Raw genomic sequence first — 24,938 nt, 5'->3', positions numbered from 1 at the left:
TAGAATTTTAGAGCTAGAAGTTTTCATTAAGATCACTTTTGTTTCACAAATAAAAATCATGAGAATCAGGATGGTTAACTGATTTATTTCAACTATATAATATGCAATTTTAAAAGCATAACATGATCTGGAAATGATAGATTCACTAATGAATCTGGGAAATATTCTGTATACCAGATTTTTAATTATGATTTATGAGTTTCTTGTAATAAGCCATCAAACTCAAAATTCCAAGTCCAACATTTCTAATATTTTAACTTTTTTATGGAACTGACAGTGATCTCTAATTCAATTTTCATACCTGTAATTTTGATTATATAACATACGTTAACAAGAGCTGGCAGCTTGTCCCATTAAATAGAAACTGATGCTGTAAAGAGAAAGCAATCAATTCTCTCTATGGCATTTCTAAGACAGTGACTCTTAAACAATAACTGCATTATAATCCTCTGAAGGGCTTGATAAATCCAGATTTCAGGGCATCTCCTGCCTTGATTTAGTAGGTCTGGAACAGAGGCCAACCATTTCCATTTCTAATAATTTCTGGAATGCTAATAATAGTACTTAAAGGGGCCTTATATCACTGTAGGTAAAATGACTCATTCATTATATAAAATACAAGAAAAGTGTTGGAGATTTACAGAATCTGTGTCACAGATAAATAAAGAATTGGAGGCTGTTTAGAGGTTTTTATTAAATTCATTTATGACAGAGGTGAGGAAAGTAAAATTAAGAAAAATAAACTTACCTGACAATGGTTATACTTTACAACAAATGCTTATATTATAAAATACAAATGGAGAAGTTTGAATTAAATCACGTTGTGGAAAGTGATTTAACTATGATAACTATCTGGGAAAGAAAACAAATGAAAATTCAGCAACAGCTGATAAAAGGAAGACCACTTCAATATACATTATGTATATCATGTAATGCTTATTCACACATATATTAGGAAGCAGTAAAATACAGAATTGTTAGTGATTTCTACGTTATCCTATGGTAGTCACAGTCCATTCAGAATATTAAAAATGGAGTTCTAAAGTTTTTGGCAAAGATTTTTAAAATGTAAATAAATCTCTAACACTGAAACCATTTATTCCTTGCCAGTTGATTATGTTAAAAGGATAGATGAAGAAATCCCATTATCCCATAACCATTAACCAAAGGGAACTGGAAGGACTACAATAATATCACACATAATAAACTTTTAGACAAAAGTGATTGCCAAAGACAAGGCATTATTTAATGATTAAACAACCAATCCATCAGAAAGATACAGTAAAACATTTGTTCAGCTCAGAACCTCAAAATACATAAAGCAAAAAATAAAAATCCTGAAGTCAGAAATATACAATAAGCATAATAATAGTTGGAGAACTTCATATCCCACTTTTGATAACATATTCAACTAGGCAGGTCAGTAAAGAAACAGAAACAATTAATAACACTATAAACTAACCAGACCTGTAGACATCTGTAAAGCATTCTACCCATCAAATGTGAAATATTCATTCTTAAGTGAGTATGAAAATTTCTCCAAGGTAGCCAGATATCAGGCAACAAAACAAGTATAAAATATTTTAAAAACTGAAATTATGTGAAGTATTTTCTCTGACTATACTAGACTATATTAGAAATCAACAATAGGATAATATTAGGAAAATTCACAAATGTGAAAATTAAATAATGGTTCAAAAGTAAAACAAAAGTAAAACATAATATACTTAAGATGAATGATAAGAAAATCACAATAGACCAAAACTTTTGAAATATAGTTCTTGTAGATGGAAGAGGAAGCAGCCTCATGTAGCCAAAATGATTTTGAAAATAAAAAATGAATTTGTAGGACTTGTACTTCTTACTTTCAAAATGTATTACCAAGTCACAGAGATCAAGTGGTGCCCAGTGGCATAGGGCAGATACAAAAGAGCAATGGAATAGAATTTATAGACCAGAAATAAACCCATAAGTCATGTAAATTGATAGTTATAAGAATGCCAAAATATTTCTCTGGTGGAAGATTAGTTCTGCAAGACAGAGTGAGGAGATAAGTGGATAGCTCTATGAAGAAGAATGAATTTTGATTCAGACCTCAAACTATATACAAGAATTAGCTCAGTGAAAAACACATAATTCAAATTAAAACTATACCAATTATTTTGAAAAAAAAAATTGTTGTAAATCTTCATTACCTTGAAATAAGTAATGACTTCCTGTATTGTGTTGTTGTTGTTGTTGTTGTTGTTTTTGGTACTGGGGTTTGAATTTAGGAGCACTCCATTACTGAGCCACATCCCCAGCCCTATTTTGTATTTTATTTAGAGACAAGGTCTCACTGATAAGAGGAGAAGGAAGGCTATCTTTGAACTCAAGATCCTCCTGTCTCAGCCTCCTGAGCCCCTGGGATTATGAGCATGCTCAACCTTGTCCAGCCAAATTCCTGTATTTAAAAGCAAAATCAAAAGCAATGACATAAAATAATTAAGTGAACTTCATCCACATAGAGATCTTTGTCCTTCAAAGGTCACTGTCAAAGTAGTTGAAAGACATAATACAGGATAGAGTTTTATGCAGGTTATACATCCAAAATTAATCTAGTATACTGAATATAAAAGTAATACTTAAAACTCAACAATAATAAAGCAAATAACCTAATATAAAAAATTAGAAAAATATTTCATTTGAAGATTCTTCAAAGAACATCTCCAAATTGACAATTAGCACATAAAATATGCTCAACTTTTTTAGACATTAGAGAAATGTGAATTAAAAACCATACTGAGAAGTTACATCACACACACATTAGGATGTCTATTAAAAATCAACAACAGCAAGGCACAGTGGCACCCACCTGTAATCCCAGTGGCTCAGGAGGCTGAGACAGGAGGATCTCCAGTTCAAAGCCAGCCTCAGCAAAAGCGAGGCAAAAACAGTGAGATCCTGTCTCTGAATAAAATGAAAAATAGGACTAGGGATGTGACTCAGTGATGTGAACTCAGGGTCATGTTCCCCTGGGTTCAATCCATGGTATTCCTTCTACCCCCCCCCCCAAAAAAAAAAAAACTAAGCTGGGGGTGTAGCTCAATGATAGTAACTGTGCATAGCATGAGGCTCTGAATTTAATCCTCAAGGAAATTTTTTAAAAAAGAAAAACAACAGAAAATGGGAATCCTCATCCATTGCTGGTGGGATTGTAAAATAGTGCAGTCACTGGGAAAAAAATTGTGGAACTCACTCAAAAGTTAAAAGTTTAAAGAAATCCATTGATAGCTATATGACCAAAAACCTTGAAAGTAATATTCAAACAAACATTTTTAAGCTCAGTGCTTGTATATATCTCTCTCTTTTTAATTAGTACATTATAATTACAAAAAATTGTGGAATTCATTGTGATATATTTGCAAATGTACATAACATAATTTGATCAATTTCATTGCCCAGTACCCCTTTCTCCCCCCTACCAATCCACATCTTCTACTCTAAAGACTCCCTTCTTTTTTCTCATGAAAATCCCCTTTTCAAATATTTTTATAACTTTCACAAATTAGAGAAAATGTAGGACCCTTGGCTTTCTGAGTCTGGCTTATTTTGCTTAACATGATGTTCTCCAGTACCATCTGTTTTTCTGAAAATGAAATAATTGTGTTCTTCTTTATGACTGCATACAACTTTACTTCACACAAGTAAAGTTTACAGAGAGATATTCATAGTAGCATTTTTTATAATTGGCTATATATATATATATATATATATATATATATATATATATATATATCTTGTAAGTTGCTTAGGGCCTCACTATATTGCTGAGGCTGACCTTGGACTTGCAATCCTCCTGCCTCACCTTCCAAGGCTCCAGGATCTGGGCATGCATCATCATACCCACCTCACACATAATGGACTATTTTTCAGCCACAGAAAGGAAGAAGCTAAGACATTGGTGAGTTTTGAATTTATTATGCTAAGTGACTTAAGTCAGACACAAAAGTCCACATATTTTCTGAATTCATTTCTATGAAGTCTCCTAAATATTCAAATCTAAAGAAGCAAAAAAATAGATTAGTAATTTCCAGGGATTTGAGGAGGAGGGATGTGGTAGTGACTGCTAAGATGAGGTTTCTTTTTAGATTGATGGAAATGTTCCAGAATTAAGCAATGACAATGCTTATAACAAGATTTTGCATATCTAAAACCCACTAAATTATATACCTTAAAATGGCTAAATTTAGTTTTATGAATTATGTCAAAATTTTAAGAGAATAAATATTTAAAAGCCAGAACCTGTGCCTGTTTTACTTGCCCAAACCTTCCACCACTCTCTTTCATACCTGAGCTGGAGCCAATTGGCCACCTGCCTAGTATTATACCCACTGTGGCTCTCCTCAATGCCAGTGGGCAGAAGCAGGTTATGTAGACTATGGTTTCCATTAGACAAGAAATCAATGAACAAATACAAAAAAATAGATGTAAAGATAGAACTGAGTCCAACATTGAGAAAGGATATCTTGTGCAAACCTAAAAAGATTACAGATTACTATTAGAAGAAAGAAATATAGATACAGCAGCAGAAAAAAATTCAGATGTCCAATATGATGAATCAAGGGAGGTTCAAAGTCCTCAGAGTGAGAATTGACCTTCTCACTGACTTACTGAATGAAGTGAAACAGAATCAGCAATGTGCTAAAAGACACAACCAGGTAACAATTGCTGCTGGATGGACTGGTCCTGAATGATTGTTCACTGTAAGAAACCAGATATCTGTCTCATAAAGGCTGCAGTATGAAAAAGGGATTCCTATGTAAAGAATTGCTGCCAAGAAAGATGTAGATATCATAATTGATTTGGAGGCCTACCTGCCTGAGGAAATAGCTGGTAGAGTTGAGGTCTATTATGGTAATCATAAAATAAAGATTATCAATACCCTGGAAAGCCAGTTCAATCTCATAGCCCAGCAGATGATGCCTTGTTTGGTGCAAATGCCAATAGCAAATTTTTGGACTATAACTTTGAGGGGTGGAATTCATCTACCATTCCACTTCTGAAGAAGAAACAGTCTGTAGCTTCCTCTTTGCTGTTCTGACATTGCTCTGTATTTATTAATGTGTGCCTTTCCGTAGTTAACACCCTTGGCCTGATGTTAACAATGGTACGTTCCTTCAGTGTGATCAAACCCACTTTTAGTTCATCTGAAGCACTAAAGACATACCATTTTGCTCTGCAGCGTGAAGGGGAGGGGTCATATGATATTGCACACACTTTGAGTCTCCTACTTTTTTTGGTATTTTTGTTACCTCGTCTACAGGGCAGTGTGCATGGTTTCCCTTGCTCTGTAGATGTAAATCATATGTGGTCATACACCTCCTCTAGTAGTAGTGCCTTCACTGTTACTTATTTGGACCTAGAAGTTTTTCTCATCTGTAAGTATGATTGAAATCTAAGCCATGATTATTCTTTATTAAAACTAAAGGTTTATGTGAAATTTTTTTTTTGAAAATTATCAATCTAGCAAATAGATTCAAATGCATAAATCTTAATTTTATATCTTGCTTGTCCACAGAATTTATATCAGGAGAAATGGGAATACATGGATGTATTTTAATAAATGGTTTTCTTTACTTTTATACCACATGGCATTATTAATGAGACTCTTCCTCCAAGGACTTCTTCTTCAAAGTATGACTATTTTGGAAACTCCAAGTGTCAAATATGTGAGAAAAAATAGTTAAAAGAAACCATACTTACAGAATATAACACTTGCAACTTCATGCAGGCCAAATCTACACAGAATTTAGAAATTCCTCCCCAAATCAGTAAGGTGTGCTGTGCCATCAAGTGTTGAAGTTGTTTGTTACTGCACTAGTCCTCAGCCACAATTTATTTTTAAAATTTAACATGAGTTTTAGCATTAGTTGATTACAAGTAATAATAATTGTAATATAATTATCTGTTGGTCTTACTCTGAACCATACTCTTTGGTAACTACATATGCTATCTTCTAAAACTCAAAACTAGCTGATTAAGTTATTATTTTCTCCCCTTAAGGAATGAAAGAAAAGAAGGAAGAAAGATACAGAAATGGAAATAAAGCTTGAATAACTTCCCAAAGATCATAAAGTAGTAGAATGGAAATCACTGGACTTTGAAAGATGAGGTTATAGTTCTAAATCAGTTATTTTAAAACTTTTAAAACTGTGGTGTTCAGGGATACAACTCAGCAGTACCCTTGGGCACTATGGAGAAACACAATGTAAAAATAACCTAATTAGAAATTCTCCAAGGGACCATGTTGCTCTTCCAAATCTCAAAATTCTCACCATTTTTCTGTAAAAGTCTGACTTTATATATCCACAATGATAAGACTTCATGAATTAATACAATATTATTTGGAGGTGAATTATGCTTCCAGGGTCCCTTATAATTTCTTGCTAAAGAAATTTGTTGAAACCAAGGTCACTTATTCTTCTTTTCTCAATATATTTATCATTCAAATCAAATTATAAGAATCACATAAGATTAGAATTGTTTTGCCTCATCAAGATAGCAGCTTCATGGTGTCTTTCTGCAAAAAGGCTCTGGGGAATTATATACATATTTAAATGTATGTGTATAAATTAAGTTTATTTATATAGTCCTTTTTCTGTTCCTATAACAAAATACATGAGGCTGGATAATAAATAAAGAAAATACATTTATTTTAAATCACTATGTTAGAGACTAAAAATCTGAGATTGGCCATCCCCATGTTTTAGTTCTCTGTTGGAGGATTCATAACAGATATCTCACAATGGCAGAAGCACATTTATAGAAGGTCACATGACCAGACAGAAGGCCAGAACAATTCAGGAACCTCACTTACTCACTCTTAAGTGCATTTCTTACTAGTTCCTAAAAATTCCTTTACCTTGCCACTTTAATATATACTTTCTTTAGACCGTGATCTTGCAGAGTCTTCTCGATCAAATAATGGTTGCCTTTGGTTGAGGATGAATTCAAGTAGCATTTTGCTTGGACGGTAATATTCATAGTAAATCAAATTCCTTGATCTTCTGGAGAACTTAACACCTTGTGTTGTTCATCATTTATCAGTGATATTTGGTATCCCAGGCTGTATTTTATATTTTACTCACCCATCAGCAACTGTAGGCTCTGGCAATTCCTAACATTGGCTTAGACTATAATACTAGCAAAAAGCCCTTTTAGATTGTTTTTGTTGTTGGTTTGCTGATGTTTAAACATTTTTTGAAAGCTTAGAAAATGTTTATGTTTAATAGAAGAAAATCTTCTATGTACCTCAGGTAGATCATTACTTTCCAGGATATATAAAGAGCTTTAAAAACCTGGCACCAAAAAACAACAGCAAATATTCCAAAGGATAAATGGGCCAAGGAGCTGAATAGACACTTCTCAGAATAAGAAATATGAATGGCCAAAAAATGTTCAACATCTCTAGCAATTATATAAATAAGAATTAAAATGACACTAAGCTTTCATTTCACTCCAATCAGAATGGCAGTTTTCAAGAATACAAGTAACAATAAATATTGGCGAGGATGTGGCGAAAAAGGTACACTCATACGTTGTTGGGAGGACTGCAAATTGGTGCAACTACTCTAGAAAACAGTATGGATATTCCTCAGAAAACTCGGAATGGAACCACCATTTTACTGAGTTATCCCACTCCTTACAGCTTAAAATCAACATATTGGAGTGATGGGACCACATGAATGTTTATCGCACACAATTCACAATAGCTAAGCTAAGGAACCAACTTAGGTGCCCTTCAACACATGAATGGATAAAGAAAATGCAATATATATACTCAATGGAGTATTATTCAGCCATAAAATAGAATGACTTTATGACATTCACTAGCAAACGGATGTATCTGGAGACTATCATGCTGTGTGAAATAAACTGGTCCTAAAAACCCAAAGATAGAATGTTTTCTCTGATATGTGGAAGCTAACCCACAATAACAGGGAGAGAGGAGAGAATATATATTCAGTAGATGATACAATGGGGAATGAAGGAAAGGGAAGGGGAATAGGAAAAGAAAAGACAGTGGGATAAATGTGTAATATTTTTCCTGTCTACTTACATGAATACACCACAGTGCATCCCAACATTGTGTACATCCATAAGAGTCGGATACTAACTAGAACAAGATATACTTCATGCTTGTATAATTATATCAAAATAGATTTCAACTGTCTTGTATAACTAAAATGAACCAACAAAAAATACATTAATAAACAAGCTGGGGAAAGCAGAGAAGCTGAGTGACAGTTTGGGAGAGGATTCTGCCTCTGTTATGGGAAACTACAGAAAGATCTTTTGCTCTTCTTAGTAAAATCTTCCAAGTTATCTAAAGAGGATGCCTATGGAAATAGGGTGGCTCAAATACTTGTTAAGGTGATGGGGCTTCAGGAAGCCTGTCTGAAATCCTGAGACAAAGTGTGGGAGATAGTGGTAGACATCTCCCTACCATGGGTTCTCAGGGGTTTGCCAGGTAACAATTTTCAATTCGGAGTCAAGCAGGTTTAGCTCCATCAGAAGTATTGTTCATGGACCTCACTTCCATCCAGGCACCACCCTATCTGATGAGTTCTACCATGAAGATGAAGGTGACAGTGCTGGTGCCAGGAGCAACATGGCAACTCTAGGCTCTTGGTCAGCAGGGCAATTCCCAGAGAATGGGCCATTGGTGCTGGAGTGTAATTTGATTAATCACTTTTGAATATTAAGGATTATGGTATGTTAGACTCTCTTTGTATCTTGTCCCCCAAACCAAAAAATTTAGTGTCTCTCTTCAACTTTTTCACTTTCAGTTTTGTAGTGTGTGAAACTTAATCTTCTTTAGCATAACAACAATGATACTGCATACTTTATCATATTTATTTATGATAAAGTTACACAACTGGTCATGAGAGAATCAGAATGTGAATTATTTTTTTTTCAAAGCCCATGCTTTCAAATACTTTTCTGTACATTCACTAGATAAATTAAAGTTATCTGTGTATTATGAGTATGTAATTGGGACAAAGATCACCACCATTATAATGACTTTATACATGCATAGAATTTACTATAGTGATTGCATTTGTTTAATTTGTAATAGACTTTATTTTTTAGAGCATATTTAAATTCCCAGAAAAATTGAGGGGGAAGTACAGATAGTCCCTATATACTGTGAGCCCATACACATACATAATTTCCCCCATCAATTTCCTGCACCAGAATGATACATTTGTTATAGTCAATTGAACTATATTGTCACATATTCAACACACAGACATAACAGTTTGCATAAGAGCTGTGTTAATGTTGTATATTCCATGGATTTTGACAACTTGTAATAATATGCATTCATCATTATGGTATCCTACAAAATATTTTCATTATCCTAAAAAAGTCTTGTGCTCTGCTTATTTACCCCTTCCTCTTCTCTTCTCTGATCCCTTTCTACCGTTGATCCTTTCAGTCTCTGGAGTTTAGCTTTTTCCAGAATGTTGTATAATTGAAGTAGTATAGCCTGTAATCATTTAGATTGTTTTCTTTCACTAATATATAGCTGTTTTCTTCATGTTTTTTTCCTGTGGATAGCTCTTTTTGTTTGTTGAATGGTAATGTTGACTGGAATGGATGTAATACCATTATTAATCCATTCACATACACAGGATATCTTGGTTGCCTCCACACAAGGAAATCTTGGTTGCTTCCATGTTTGGGAAATTGTGTTAACAATTGTTGTTAACAATAAAGTTGTGTTAACAATAAAGTTGTTATGAACATTCTTGGGTAGTCTTCTGAGGAGATGTAGTTTCAGTTCATTTGAGTAAATACCATGGGCATGATTGCTAGTTATGGAAATGTATATTTAGTTTTGTATGAAAGTTCCTTGCCTTCCAGATTGACTGTATGCTTTTGCATTTCTAATAGCAATGAATGAGATTACTGTTACCACTCATCATTGCCAGCATTTGGTTTGACCACTGTTTTGGATTTTGGCCATTAAAATAGGTGTGCAGTGTTAACTCTTTGTTATAATTTTCAATTCCTTAATAAAGTACGGTACTTGCGATGCTTAAGTTTCTGTGAAATCTTACCTGAGTTAAGGAACACCCAAGTAATTGATGAAGATTATCTTTGGATGTGTCTGTGAAGGTTTTTCTGCATAGCTTGACATTTGAATCAGGATAATGACTAGAGAAGACCTGCCCTGACCAGTGTGAATGGGCTTGTCCGATTCATTGAGGGCTCAGAACAGAAAGGCAGAAGAAAGGCAAATTACTATCTCTTCTTAAGCCAAGATACCATTTTCTTCCGTTCTTGGACATCATAATTACTATTTCTCAGGTCTTTGGAATCTGGAACTTGTACCAGTAACCTCCTGCTTCTCAGATCTTCATGCTTGAACGAGATTGGACCTCAAGCTTTCCTGGTTCTTCAATATGCAGAAGATATATCATGGTTTTCTCAGTCTCTAAGTGTGTGAGCCCTTTCTTAAAATAAATACATTCATATCCTATTTGTTCTGTTCTTTTCCTGTAAAATCTTGACTTATACAACCTTGAATATATTTTCAAATGATTATTTTCTATCTGCAAATCTGCTGTGGTGAGAGGTGTCTGTTCAGATTTATTGTCCATTTTTTTTAACTGAGTTGCTCATTTTCTTTTGGTTGAGGTTTTGTGGAATGTTTCTTTTTGTTGTTGTTATTGTGATTGTATTGGCATTCTGGTTGGTGAACCCCAGCCCTGCTGGGCAAGTGCTCTACCACTGCAGCTCACCCTGAACCCCTTTGTTGTACAGGTTTAAATGTCCTTTGTTTATTCTGGTAGTATTATTTTCTCAGATATGACTTTTGCAAATCTTTTCTCCATTCTGTGGCTTGACTTCTCATCCTCTGAATGTCTTTCACAGAGCAGAAGTTTTAATTTTAATGAAGTACAGCTTATCAATTATTTCTTTCATATATCATACCTTTGATGTTGAATCTAAAAAGTCACTGTTAAACTCAAGGTCATCTAGATTTCTCCTCTGTTACCATCTAGGAAACTTTATATTTATATCTGATCTATTTTGAGTTAATTTTGATAAAGAGTGTAAGACCTGTGTGCAAACTTTTTTAATAACAGCAGTGGTATGTAAAACTTTACAGGATGAATTTAAGAACAAATTAGTAAAAATGGAAGAAATTTTAATAAAATACTTTTATTTGCCTCAATTTTATTACTAGGTAATATTTAGGCACATGGGAAGATTTGATCAGATAATTTCAGTGATCTCACGCATTCTTTGTCATACTATCTTAATATGACACTTTTCAAGAAACACTCATTTAAGCTTACTATCAAGCAATCAGGCCATGAAAACAATTGCCATTATATTTTTATTTCGGTCCTAGATAGGAGATTAATTTTTAATCAAAAAATTAATACAAGGATTTATTTTTAATAACTAATTGAAAGCCTGTTTTAGTAATCAGGCCATGCAATTATAAGTTTTAATCCTAATTCAGGAACATTGACCTTTTTATTTTCTGTTTTACAATCCTATCACACTGAAATTATAATTTGTATCACTGTATACATTAACATATATTAGTATATAAAGATGCTTCTTAATTGTTTCACCCTATTACACAACTAATTTTAAAATATTTGCTTAAACCAGTGTTAAAATGTAGGTTGGCTATGTGTCCAAGAAATAAGAAAGAATTTGTGTGCTTGAATTTTATCATGGGAAATGCCTGTGGAGGGGGAAAATAAAGGGAAGGCTTCTTATCTCACCTAAAAGAAATGGTTGGAAAAAGCTGAGAGGCATATATGAAATTCGCAGCCCAGGAGCTCAGACTCACAAATTAGCTGAGACCTAGTCAGGGAATTGTAGAATGCTTTCCTTTACACAGCACCTTACCACCACAGCAACAGGGTTTCTATGTCATAATAGGATTTGCAATTTAAAAATGGTGAGGTTTAAATTTAAATTCTATTTAAGAAGAGATATCTAGGTAAGCTCAAGAAACAACAGGGAAAATAAATCAAGGTACTAGAACAAACTTCAGGCTCTGACATCTACAGCTAAAGGAAATGGAAAACAGTGTAACTCCTAGTTGAATAAACATCAAACCTCATAATAAAGCCCTATTTATCTCAGCTCATTTTACCAAATAGGTCATGCCCATATATCAACAAAATGCTGAAGACATGGTTAAAAGCAAAAAACAAACAAAACAAAAGGAAGCAAAGATATAAATGAAAACCACAACTTTGAAAACACAAAGCAAGCATCTAAACAAAATTCAGAAAAACAGTGGTGTGCAGAGCTATTTAATAAAGGATCACAATCCATAGAGTTTATAAAGATTTGATATGAAAAGTCGTAGCCAAATTTTATATGTTCTTTAGAAAAATTTTGCTTTTTTTATTTATGTGTGCACAGCATGATAATTTCCTTAATTCATCATCTTGTAATACTACTTAAGAAACATTGCTCTATTCAGATAACCAAAAGTAAAATGTTAGACATTCTCAAAAGGCCGAACCTGTTTTCCAAAAGAATTATCAACTTATTTATAATCTTCTCACTATTGTCCTCTCAAAGAAGAGACTCAACTTGTTTTCCACAAGAATTTTCAAGTTAGTTATAATCTTCCCACTACTGTCCTCTCCAGTTGAGTGGGACAAAGTACTGTGGGTCAAGGACCTTCTCATACTATCCACTTCCCTTTTTCTATCCACCTCTCAGACAGATCAAGTGTCAATACATGTCTATTTTGTCTTATCAACTGTTTCATATGCAAAATTATAAAAGGTGACAGTCTTGTATTGAGGGTTAGAGGATATACATTACAAAATATCCTTTTCTGTATCTATTCCAACTAGACTCACAGCTATTAGAAAATCAGCTCCAACAATACATTTCCTATTATTGGTGTTTTATATTATTTGATTAATTATTAACTACCATTCAACCACAGTGAAGATAACATGTGTTTGTGATTGCAAGCCCATAGTAGTGCCACAGGTTATAGTAGTACTGTAGCACTACCACCACCACTGCAAATAATGATAGTAATAATAATAATAACTTTACTGATTTTTATAAAGAAATGCTATACCTTTTTATTTAATTTTTATGAGGTATAAGATATAATTGTCCTCATTTTGTGTATAATAAAACCAAAGTTTTGAAATTTGACTAAGTTGCTTGTAGTCACCTAAATAAGTGGCATTTAAAATGACTGAGATATAGTCATCTTCCTCATCAGTATGTACTACTGCCCACTCCTAAAAATTAGGCCCCCTGAACACTCTTCCAGTGCCATGTGAACAAGTTGAAATTAAATTTACTGTGACATTTAAGTAGAAAATTCTGTAAGTGTAATTATGATAGTTGGAGGCCCTGAAAAGTTATGGACAGAAACATTGATACAAAGATTGTAGAATCATTAAAACAGGTATAATGCCATCCATTCTTTCTGCCCAAAATTATAATCCACACTGTACTGAATACAAAAATGACATAACTGAGATATGGGTGAGTATTCATGGAAGTAACATTTTTATTGAAAATTCTTGGTCCACTAAATTGCACGTTTCCCTCTGGTTATGGCTATTCTGTCATTGTACTGCAAAGATCCTTCAAGTTTTATTTATATTTTAAATAAATAAAGTTTTATTTATTTTAAGGACTCAGCAACCTGTAATGGAGGATTATACCTTTTTACTCACACTAAAAGTTTCAGTATATATTGCTTTGCCTCTCAATCATGAATCTTAGGACATGATGCTATTGTACTCCATGAGGTAATCAGTTCTATGTTAGAGCATATTAGAGTCTGAATTTGAATATCCTGGACTTTTCCTTTTTAACCTCTCTGCTACCTAGATGGTTGGTTTGTGCAAGAAATATGCTGGGAAAGAATATTGCTAAAGTTTTTTTCTCAATATCCAACATTTTCAAAGGCTTTTTTCTAAGGCAAGTACAGGGCATGTGTGTGATTTACTTACATTAGAGAGAGCAAAGTTAATTGAACATAAAAATTATTTACCACACATACTTTTATCTTTAAATTTGATGCCTAAAAAATACCTTGCACTAATGTGTGTGTGTGTGTGTGTGTGTGTGTTTGATGTGTGAATTTATGTTTGTAGATATATGTGAGAATCATGGGGATTTTAATTTCCTTGTTTACTTTCATGTATTGAGTTTTTTAGTTTTACTACTTAATCTATTTCTATTTTTCCCTAGCTTGTTAAAGTTATTTCAATTTCATTTACCAAATTCCAATCAGGAAAGCAAAACTACTCCAAATAATCCAAATACATAATTATTTGGATTATTTATTATACTGGCAATAGAGAAGTTGGAGAGTCAAATAGGATGGTGAAAGAATCCCAAGAGGAACAACTGCAGATGCCTTGAGCTTAGAGACAGAGAAGCCATTGAACTTCCAGAATCTAAAGGCTGTGGCTATTCAGTGGGATGCAGAACTGTATTGTGGTTTAATAGAAGAGAGGTGAGATCGTGGAGGTTGATGATATCTAATAAGTAGCTTTAAACAAAGGAGCAATAACGCTGTGCCAGAAAATACTGCCCTGTTTTCCTCTAGTGGTCTCAGTGTTAGGTCTTATGTTGAGGTCTCAGACACATATTTGTATCACTAACTCCTACTTAGGGTAACCCAAATCCTGAGTTTTAGCAGCACAGATATTTAAACGATGATGATTATGATGATTCTTTTGTGTGGAGATGCAGTCTCATATGTAGTTTATTGGCTCGCATTCTTTTATTATTATTGTATTTGAGGGATTTCTCCATACCTTGCATAGAGCTGTTTTCCATGCAATTCTCATTTTTCCATAGCCCATCACTTTGTGAACAGCACAATGTCATTTCCCATCCCACTGGTAATTTGAATAGTTTCAGTTTAAAATTTTTATGAAAAATGATGTTATGAACATTTAATTCATTTCTTTTGATGAATTTGAATACATAATTCTGATGACTATAAACTTAGGAGCCATGTTTAAATATTTACAATTGTTCCATCTTCTTTCCAGTTCTTGATTATGTCCCATGTTTTCTGTTTTAGTCCCTTTTATGGATGGTGGTATTTTATATTGCCTCGATTTGCACTTTACTTAGTAATGAGGTTGAGCTCATTATTAATTATTTATTGAACACCTGTTTACATGTATTTATTGGTTTTTTCTTTATATTCTGAATGACTCCTTTTAGGCAAGGGAATGTCTAAAATTTTTTCCCACTCCATTTTCCTTTCCTACATATATTTTAGTAAATAGAAATTAAAGTGAAATTAAAATTGAGAAAATAACAATTTATTAATATTTAGTTAGCAATTTTTAACAGATATTTTGTGATATATTTGCTATTTTAGGTCTATGATTTTTTTTGTTTTATAATTCACATTTATATATGTAATCCACCTGGAAATGGATTCTGATTGGCATTTTAAGGTGTACTACATTGACCATAAAGGAAGAACAAGGTCCACTTTTTTTCACAAGTGATATTCAATAATAGTACCATTTATAGAAAAAGTCAGTTTCCCCTATGACTCATATGTCTCATCTGTGTTATAATTAAAATGACTACTATAAATATATGGATCTACTTCTAGACTTCCTAACTTGTTATAATACTGAAAACATTCACCAATACCACATATATTTAATTACTAAAATTATATATAGCTCTTAATATCTGGTAGAACAAATTCTTCAAATTGGCTCTTTTTAAGAATAATTTGCGGATTGGGAAGATGGCGGCGAGGGGAGTGCATTGCCCCCGTGTGCTGCGTCACTGTGTGGGAGTATGACAAGTCAGGACGGCTAAAGGCTATCTTGTTAGGAATTTCCAGGAATAGTGGGGTGCTCCGGAACCTGGAGGAAGGATTTCCATCGCACGAGGATCGGCTACGGGGACTCAAACGCGAGAGATTTGTCGCACGGAGGGTAACACTGCTTATTCAGCAAATCGCCCCTCGGCTAGAGTCTGCAGCGCGCGCTGGGAAACGAGGAGATAGCGACGCAGGGATACAGCGCTGCAGTTTCTGCCAGCCGTGCAAGCATTGTACTCAGGGCTGAATTCTGGGTTCGAGACAGGGGAAGGAAGCTGTCCATCTCAGTTCTCCCCACCGGTCAGACCACAGAGGAGGCCAGCGGCCACCATGTTGGAAAGCTGACGTCACCATCCCTGTTTTCGACTGACCGCAGCTCATTCAGCCATAGAACAGGTAATTTCAGGCTGCCATTCAACTGCGGCTTGCAGACAGATTGCTAGGGCTCAGTGCCTGGGTGCTTCTTAGAGCCTGCTCTTATCAGAGCATACACCGAGCACGGAGCGGCCGAGTTCCGACTCCAGGAACTGCCCTGGCCCAGGGCTAGGAGCCCGCGGAAACTGCTTCTCGGTCCAGGTCCTGCTGAGGGCTGGTCAGGACTCACCTGTTGCTTTGGTTGCCCGGCAAGGGGAACGAAATGCTGCCATTCGCATAGGATACCAACATGGCAGAGATCTGATGTCATCAGAAAGCGGCGGAGGAGAGAACTTCATCAATACCAGCGGCGACAGAAACAGTTGGTCTCCTGGTAGGGGGGGTGAGGCACAGACACTCGAGTCTCTCTCGATTTGTCGTCGAGCCAGAGGGGAGGAGCCGGGCCGCCGCCAGCCCCCGGAGCTGGCCCAGCGGCTCGCCAGCGTGGTGATCGCGTGACCCCAATTGGAGAGGGGGCGGAGCGGAGCCACCACCTGCGCGCGCAAGGTGGGCAGACCCGCGACCCAGTGGTACACGGGCGTGGTAGGAGGGGCAGGGCAGAGCCGCCGCCCGCGCCTGCAAGGTAAGCAGACCTGTGACAGACTGGCGGGTCAGGCCCAGCGGCCTGCCAGCGTGGTACACACGTCACCCCAACTGGAGTAGGAGCAGAGCAGATCCTTCACAAACGCCCGGATCAGGCCCTGCCAGTGTGGTGGTCACGTGACCCCAATTGGAGTGGGGGCGGAGCGGAACTGCCACCCGTGCCCGCAGGGTGAGCAGACCTGTGACCAACCTGCAGATCAGGCACAGCGGTCAGCAGGCGTGGTAGGAGGGGCAGGGCAGAGCCGCCGCCTGCGATTGCAGGGTAGGCAAACCTGCAACCGACCGGCGGATCAGGCCCGGTGGCCTGCCGGCGTGGTACACTCGTCACCCCAATTGGAGTAGGGGCAGAACAGAGCCGCCGCCAGCACCCAGAACAGGCCCAGTGACCTGCCGGCGTGGTAGTCACAACACCCCAATTGGAATAAGGAGAGAGCAGAGCCGCCGCCCGCGCCTGCAGGAAAGAAATGCAAGCAGTATGAAAAGACAAGGAAAGAAAGGACCACAAGCAATGCAGGTCAACGCTACTTTAGAAGAGGTAACAGCTGCAGCAGATGGAATGTCAGATAAAGAATTCAGGATATACATGCTTCAGATGATCTGGAGTATCAAGGAAGACAGTAGACAGCAAAATCAGACAATGAAAGATCACTTTGACAATGAATTACGCAAACAAATCCAGGAAGCAAAGGATCAACTATACAGGGAGATAGAGGTTATAAAAAACAAACAAACAGAAATCCTAGAAATGCAGGGAGCAATAAACCAACTTAAAAACTCAATTGAGAATACTACCAGCAGAGTAGAACACTTAGAAGATAGAACATCAGACAATGAAGACAAAGTATTTCAACTTGAAAAGAACATAGACAGCTCAGCAAGACTGTTAAGAAACCATGAGCAGAACATCCAAGAAATATGGGCTAACATTAAGAGACCAAACTTAAGAGTCATTGGGATACAGGAAGGTACAGAACTCCAAACCAAAGGAATGAGCAGTCTATTCAATGAAATAATACGAGAAAACTTCCCAGACTTGAAGAATGAGACAGAATCCCAAATCCTAGAGGCCTACAGGATGTCGAATGTGCAAAATCATAAGAGATCCACACCTAGACACATTATAATGAAGATGCCCAACATACAGAATAAGGAGAGAATTTTAAAAGCTACAAGAGAAAGGAAGCAGATTACATTTAGGGGTAAGCCAATCAGGATAACAGCTGATCTTTCAACACAGACTCTGAAAGCTAGAAGATCCTGGAATAACATATTTCAAACACTGAAAGAAAATGGGTTCCAACCAAGAATTGTGTATCCAGCGAAATTAAGCTTCAGGATGGAAGATGAAATTAAAACCTTCCACGATAAACAAAAGTTTAAAGAATTTGCAGCTAGAAAACCATCTCTTCAAAGCATCCTCCCCAAAACATTACAGGAAGAGGAAATGGAAAATAACAATGAAAACCAACAGTGGGAGGTAGGACAGTAAAGAGGGGGAAATAATCAAAGAGGAAAACAAACCATGTTTAGTAACAGAAATAAACAAATATGGCTAGAAGAAGAACCCAAATCTCAATAATAACCCTAAATGTTAATGGCTTAAACTCACCAATTAAGAGACACAGGCTAGTAGACTGGATCACAAAACAAGACCCAACAATATGCTGCCTACAGGAGATGCATTTGATAGGAAAAGACATACATAGGCTGAAGGTGAAAGGTTGGGAAAAATCATATCACTCATATGGACTTCGGAAACAAGCAGGAGTGTCCATACTCATATCAAATAAAATAGATTTCAAGCCAAAGTTAATCAAAAGGGATAAAGAGGGACACTACATACTGCTTAAGGGAACCATACACCAACAAGACATAACAATCATAAATATTTATGCCCCAAACAATGGTGCAGCTATGTTCGTCAAACAAACTCTTCTCAAGTTCAAGAGTCTAATAGACCACCATACCATAATCATGGGAGACTTCAACACACCTCTCTCGCCACTGGACAGATCTTCCAAACAAAAGTTGAATGAGGAAACTATAGAACTCAATAACACAATTAATAACCTAGACTTAATTGACATATATAGAATATACCACCCAACATCAAGCAGTTACACTTTTTTCTCAGCAGCACATGGATCCTTCTCAAAAATAGATCATATATTATGTCACAGGGCAATGCTTAGACAATATAAAGGAGTAGAGATAATACCATGCATCTTATCTGATCATAATGGAATGAAACTGAAAATCAACGATAAAAGAAGGAAGGAAAAAGCATACATCACTTGGAGAATGAACAATAGGTTACTGAATGATCAATGGGTTATAGAAGACATCAAGGAGGAAATTAAAAAATTCTTAGAGATAAATGAAAACACAGACACAACATATGGGAATCTATGAGACACACTGAAAGCAGTTCTAAGAGAGAAATTCATTGCTTGGAGTTCATTCTTTAAAAAAAGAAAAAACCAACAAATAAATGATCTCATACTTCATCTCAAAATCCTAGAAATAGAAGAACAAAACAACAGCAAAAGAAATAGAAGGCAAGAAATAATGAAAATCAGAGCTGAAATTAATGAAATTGAAACAAAAGAAACAATTGAAAAAATTGACAAAACTAAAAGTTGGTTCTTTGAAAAAATAAACAAAATCGACAGACCCTTAGCCATGCTAGCGAAGAGAAGAAGAGAGAGAACTCAAATTACTAGCATACGGGATGAAAAAGGCAATATCACAACAGACACTTCAGAAATACAGAAGATAATCAAAAACTATTTTGAATCCTTATACTCCAATAAATTAGAAGATAGTGAAGGCATAGATAAATTTCTTAAGTCATATGATCTGCCCAGATTGAGTCAGGAGGATATAGACAACCTAAACAGACCAATATCAATTGAGGAAATAGAAGAAACCATCAAAAGACTACCAACTAAGAAAAGCCCAGGACCGGATGGGTATACAGCAGAGTTTTACAAAACCTTTAAAGAAGAACTAATACCAATACTTTTCAAGCTACTTCAGGAAATAGAAAAAGACGGAGAACTTCCAAATTCATTCTATGAGGCCAACATCACCCTGATACCTAAACCAGACAAAGACACTTCAAAGAAAGAAAACTACAGACCAATATCTCTAATGAACCTAGATGCAAAAATCCTCAATAAAATTCTCGTGAATCGGATACAAAAACATATCAAAAAAATTGTGCACCATGATCAAGTAGGATTCATCCCTGGGTTGCAAGGCTGGTTCAATATACGGAAATCAATAAATGTTATTCACCACATCAATAGACTTAAAAATAAGAACCATATGATCATCTCGATAGATGCGGAAAAAGCATTCGACAAAGTACAGCATCCCTTTATGTTCAAAACTCTAGAAAAACTAGGGATAACAGGAACATACCTCAATATTGTAAAAGCAATCTATGCTAAGCCTCAGGCTAGCATCATTCTGAATGGAGAAAAACTGAAGGCATTCCCTCTAAAATCTGGAACAAGACAGGGATGGCCTCTCTCTCCACTTCTGTTCAACATAGTTCTCGAAACACTGGCCAGAGCAATTAGACGAAAGAAATTAAAGGCATAAAAATAGGAAAAGAAAAACTTAAATTATCACTATTTGCAGATGACATGATTCTATACCTAGCAGACCCAAAAGGCTCTACAAAGAAACTATTAGAGCTAATAAATGAATTCAGCAATGTGGCAGGATATAAAATCAACACGCAAAACTCAAAGGCATTCCTGTATATCAACAACAAATCCTCTGAAATGGAAATGAGGACAACCACTCCATTCACAATATCTTCAAAAAAAATAAAATACTTGGGAATCAACCTAACAAAAGAGGTGAAAGACTTATACAATGAAAACTACAGAACCCTAAAGAGAGAAATAGAAGATCTTAGAAGATGGAAAAATATACCCTGTTCATGGATAGGCAGAATTAACATCATCAAAATGGCGATATTACCAAAAGTTCTCTATAGGTTTAATGCAATGCCAATCAAAATCCCAACGGCATTTCTTGTAGAAATAGAGAAAGCAATCATGAAATTCATATGAAAAAATAAAAGACCCAGAATAGCAAAAACAATGCTAAGCAGGAAGTGTGAATCAGGCGGTATAGCGATACCAGACTTCAAACTATACTACAGAGCAATAGTAACAAAAACAGCATGGTACTGGTACCAAAACAGGCGGGTGGACCAATGGTACAGAATAGAGGACACAGAAACCAATCCACAAAACTACAACTATCTTATATTTGATAAAGGGGCTAAAAGCATGCAATGGAGGAAGGATAGCATCTTCAACAAATGGTGCTGGGAAAACTGGAAATCCATATGCAACAAAATGAAACTGAATCCCTTTCTCTCGCCATGCACAAAAGTGAATTCAAAATGGATCAAGGAGCTTGATATCAAATCAGAGACACGCCGTCTGATAGAAGAAAAAGTTGGCTACGATCTACATTCGGTGGGGTCGGGCTCCAAATTCCTCAATAGGACACCCATAGCACAAAAGTTAATAACTAGAATCAACAAATGGGACTTACTCAAACTAAAAAGTTTTTTCTCAGCAAAAGAAACAATAAGAGAGGTAAATAGGGAGCCTACATCTTGGGAACAAATCTTTACTCCTCACACTTCAGATAGAGCCCTAATATCCAGAGTATACAAAGAACTCAAAAAATTAGACAATGAGAGACAAACAACCCAATCAACAAATGGGCCAAGGACCTGAACAGACACTTCTCAGAGGAGGACATACAGTCAATCAACAAGTACATGAAAAAATGCTCACCATCTCTAGCTGTCAGAGAAATGCAAATCAAAACCACCCTAAGATACCATCTCACTCCAGTAAGATTGGCAGCCATTATGAAGTCAAACAACAACAAGTGCTGGCGAGGATGTGGGGAAAAGGGTACTCTTGTACATTGCTGGTGGGACTGCAAATTGGTGCAGCCAATTTGGAAAGCAGTATGGAGATTTCTTGGAAAGCTGGGAATGGAGCCACCATTTGACCCAGCTATTCCCCTTCTTGGTCTATTCCCTAAAGACCTAAAAAGAGCATGCTACAGGGACACTGCTACATCGATGTTCATAGCAGCACAATTCACAATAGCAAGACTGTGGAGCCAACCTAGATGCCCTTCAATAGACGAATGGATAAAAAAATGTGGCATTTATACACAATGGAGTATTACTCTGCATTAAAAAATGACAAAATCATAGAATTTGCAGGGAAATGGATGGCATTAGAGCAGATTATGCTAAGTGAAGCTAGCCAATCCCTAAAAAACAAATGCCAAATGTCTTCTTTGATATAAGGAGAGTAACTAAGAACAGAATAGGGACGAAGAGCAGGAGAAGAAGATTAACATTTAACAGGGATGAGAGGTGGGAGGGAAAGGGAGAGAGAAGGGAAATTGCATAGAAATGGAAGGAGACCCTCAGGGTTATACAGTGGAGGGGGTAGAGAGAGAGGAGGGGAGGGGAGGGGAGAGGAGGGGAGGGGGGATGGTGGAGGATGGGAAAGGCAGCAGAGCACAACAGACACTAGTATGGCAATATGTAAATCAATGGATGTGTAACTGATGTGATTCTGCAATCTGTGCATGGGGTGAAGGTAGGAGTTCATAACCCACTTGAATCAAAGTGTGGAATATGATATGTCAAGAAATTTGTAATGTTTTGAACAACCAACAATAAAAAATTAAAAAAAAAAAAGAAGAATTTGCCTCTTCTTGACCCTTTATTTTCCTACACATTGTAGAATTAAAATTTCAGTTTCGGGGGGGGGGTTTGAATCCTGGAATTTAACTCTGATTTCTCTGAATCTATAGATTATTTAGAAAAATTAAAGTGTTTAAACATGGTACTTTAAAATCAAAACAACAATATGATTGTTATGAATGAAATCATAGTAATAGTATGATTAATAACTTTATGTTATATTGATAATTTTTTGTGGTGATATTTATTCTATTAGGATTATTTCTTGAAACTTAATGCTTCCCTAAAAGGTATCATTTTTTAAAATTTTTGTTTTCAATTTTGTTTCTTGTTGTTGATTACTGTTTTTCTTTTGTGGTACCCAGGGCCTCATATGTAGACAACATTCTATCACTGGGCTATACCCCAAACCCTTTCATTTGTTTCTGATACATAGAAATATAATTTATTTTTCATACTGACTTTGTTTAGTGACCTTGCTGAATTGGTAAAATTAACTTTAGAGTTGGTAGAGTTTTAAAATATCTGGGTATATATTCATGGTCTGTGAATAATAACAGCTTTATTTCTTCCTCTCCATTTCTTAGACTATTTGTCCTTATTCTTAGCTGAAAGCAATGGTGCTGTCCTCTAGTGTAATATTGTACAGAAGTATTGACAAATTTAACATTCTTGATTTGTTTTTAAACATGGAGGAAAGTGTTTAACAATCCACCGTTAAATTCAACATGTGAAGTAGATTTCAACATGGCTAAATTTTTCACTTTAAAAATAATCCCTCTGGGGCTGGGTCTGTAGCTCATTGGTAGAGCACCCACCTCGCACATGTGAGGCACTGGGTTCAATCCTCAACACTACATAGAAATAAATAAAGATATTGTGTCCAAAAATAATTAAAACTTTTAAAATAATCTCTCTGTCTTTATTTTTTATCATAAATTAATGTTAAATTACTTCTACAAATCACTACGAAAAAAGCCACAACCAATTAAAAATGGGCACAAGATTCAAATACAAATTCAAGAAATGTAGCATATCTAATGACTACAAAGTTTAAAAAATGATTATCAACATCATTTGTGGAAAGGAAAGAGGAAATTAATCCCAGTATGATATACACTTATACATATAACAGAAAGACTGAAATTAAGAAAAACGTGGACCAATCAGAAGTACCAACACTTCTTCTGGAAACTTAAATTTTTATTATAAGTTTTCAAAACTGTATCTACTAAAGATATACACATGAATAACCTAGATTGAAACATTCCTTCTCCTAAATATATACCCATTAATTATGAATGCATGTATTAATAAAATTATTACAGCTTCAGTCACATTTTCTAATTCATTTTAGAATGGATACATAGATTGCAATATGGTATACTGAGAAACCACTGGAGTATTGTTCAAGGTTTAGTTCATCAGCCAAAATATCAAGATGCAAACAGCCTTTTTTTTTAAGCTCCAGATTGACACAGATCTTAGAACACCGCTCTGTACATACCAGCAACATCACATTATGATGTGAACACCCCAAAGTATTTCCACTGTATCCAGGGACTGTATAAGGATATATTTTGTTCATAAGGTTAACCCCAAACTGGCATGTGCACATGTTATGTTAATACAAAATACCTAAGAAAAAAGAAAACAAATATAAAAACTCAGGTACAAGCCAAGTGTGGTGGTGCACACCTGTAATCCCAAAGGCCCAAGAGGCTGAAGTAGGAGGATCAAGAGTTCAAAGCCAGCCTCTGCAAATGAAAAGTGTTAAGCAACTCAGTGAGACCCTGTCTCTAAATAAAATACAAAATAGGGCTGAGGATGTGGCTCAGCTGTTGAGTACCCCTGAGTTGAATCCCTGGTACACCCAAAAATAAAAATAAAATAAACCCCTCAGGTACAAGTAGTCTCTGTTTATCAACTTATATACCCTGCTTGCCCCTGTGAATTTAAATGATTCACTTTCTTTCCTTAACATGGGATTAGTCCACACATTGTAAGTCACATTTACAAGCAAGACTGACAGCCATGAACACAGACTGCAGAACAATACTGAAGTAGTATTCAGCAGTGGTAAGGCCCTGAAGAACCATTACCTATCTTTAGAGTTGATGTCACAAGGTGTTTGAACATGGTACAAGTCTCTAGGCTAGATGAGGCATTAAGCCCAGGCACTGACCCTTCCTCTCAAGGCTACCTTTCAATCTTTGTCAACGTATTCTTACCACATAATGCCTGGCTATGACAGAAATTCCTGTCATAAAAACTATGTGTGTATAC

General features: G+C 35.9%; 1 pseudogene; it reads left to right on the top strand.

The window, feature by feature from the left end:
• Nucleotides 1–4,420: 4,420 nt before the first annotated feature.
• Nucleotides 4,421–5,083, top strand: LOC124102335 (V-type proton ATPase subunit E 1-like; annotated as a pseudogene).
• Nucleotides 5,084–24,938: the final 19,855 nt, after the last annotated feature.

This window comes from Marmota monax, unplaced genomic scaffold, assembly GCF_021218885.2.
Source record: "Marmota monax isolate L192 unplaced genomic scaffold, Marmota_monax_Labrador192_F-V1.1 WCK01_AAM20220418_F8-fsc00191, whole genome shotgun sequence".
In the NCBI taxonomy this organism is placed as follows: Eukaryota; Metazoa; Chordata; class Mammalia; order Rodentia; family Sciuridae; genus Marmota; species Marmota monax.
This window is presented reverse-complemented; position numbering and strand designations above follow the sequence as displayed.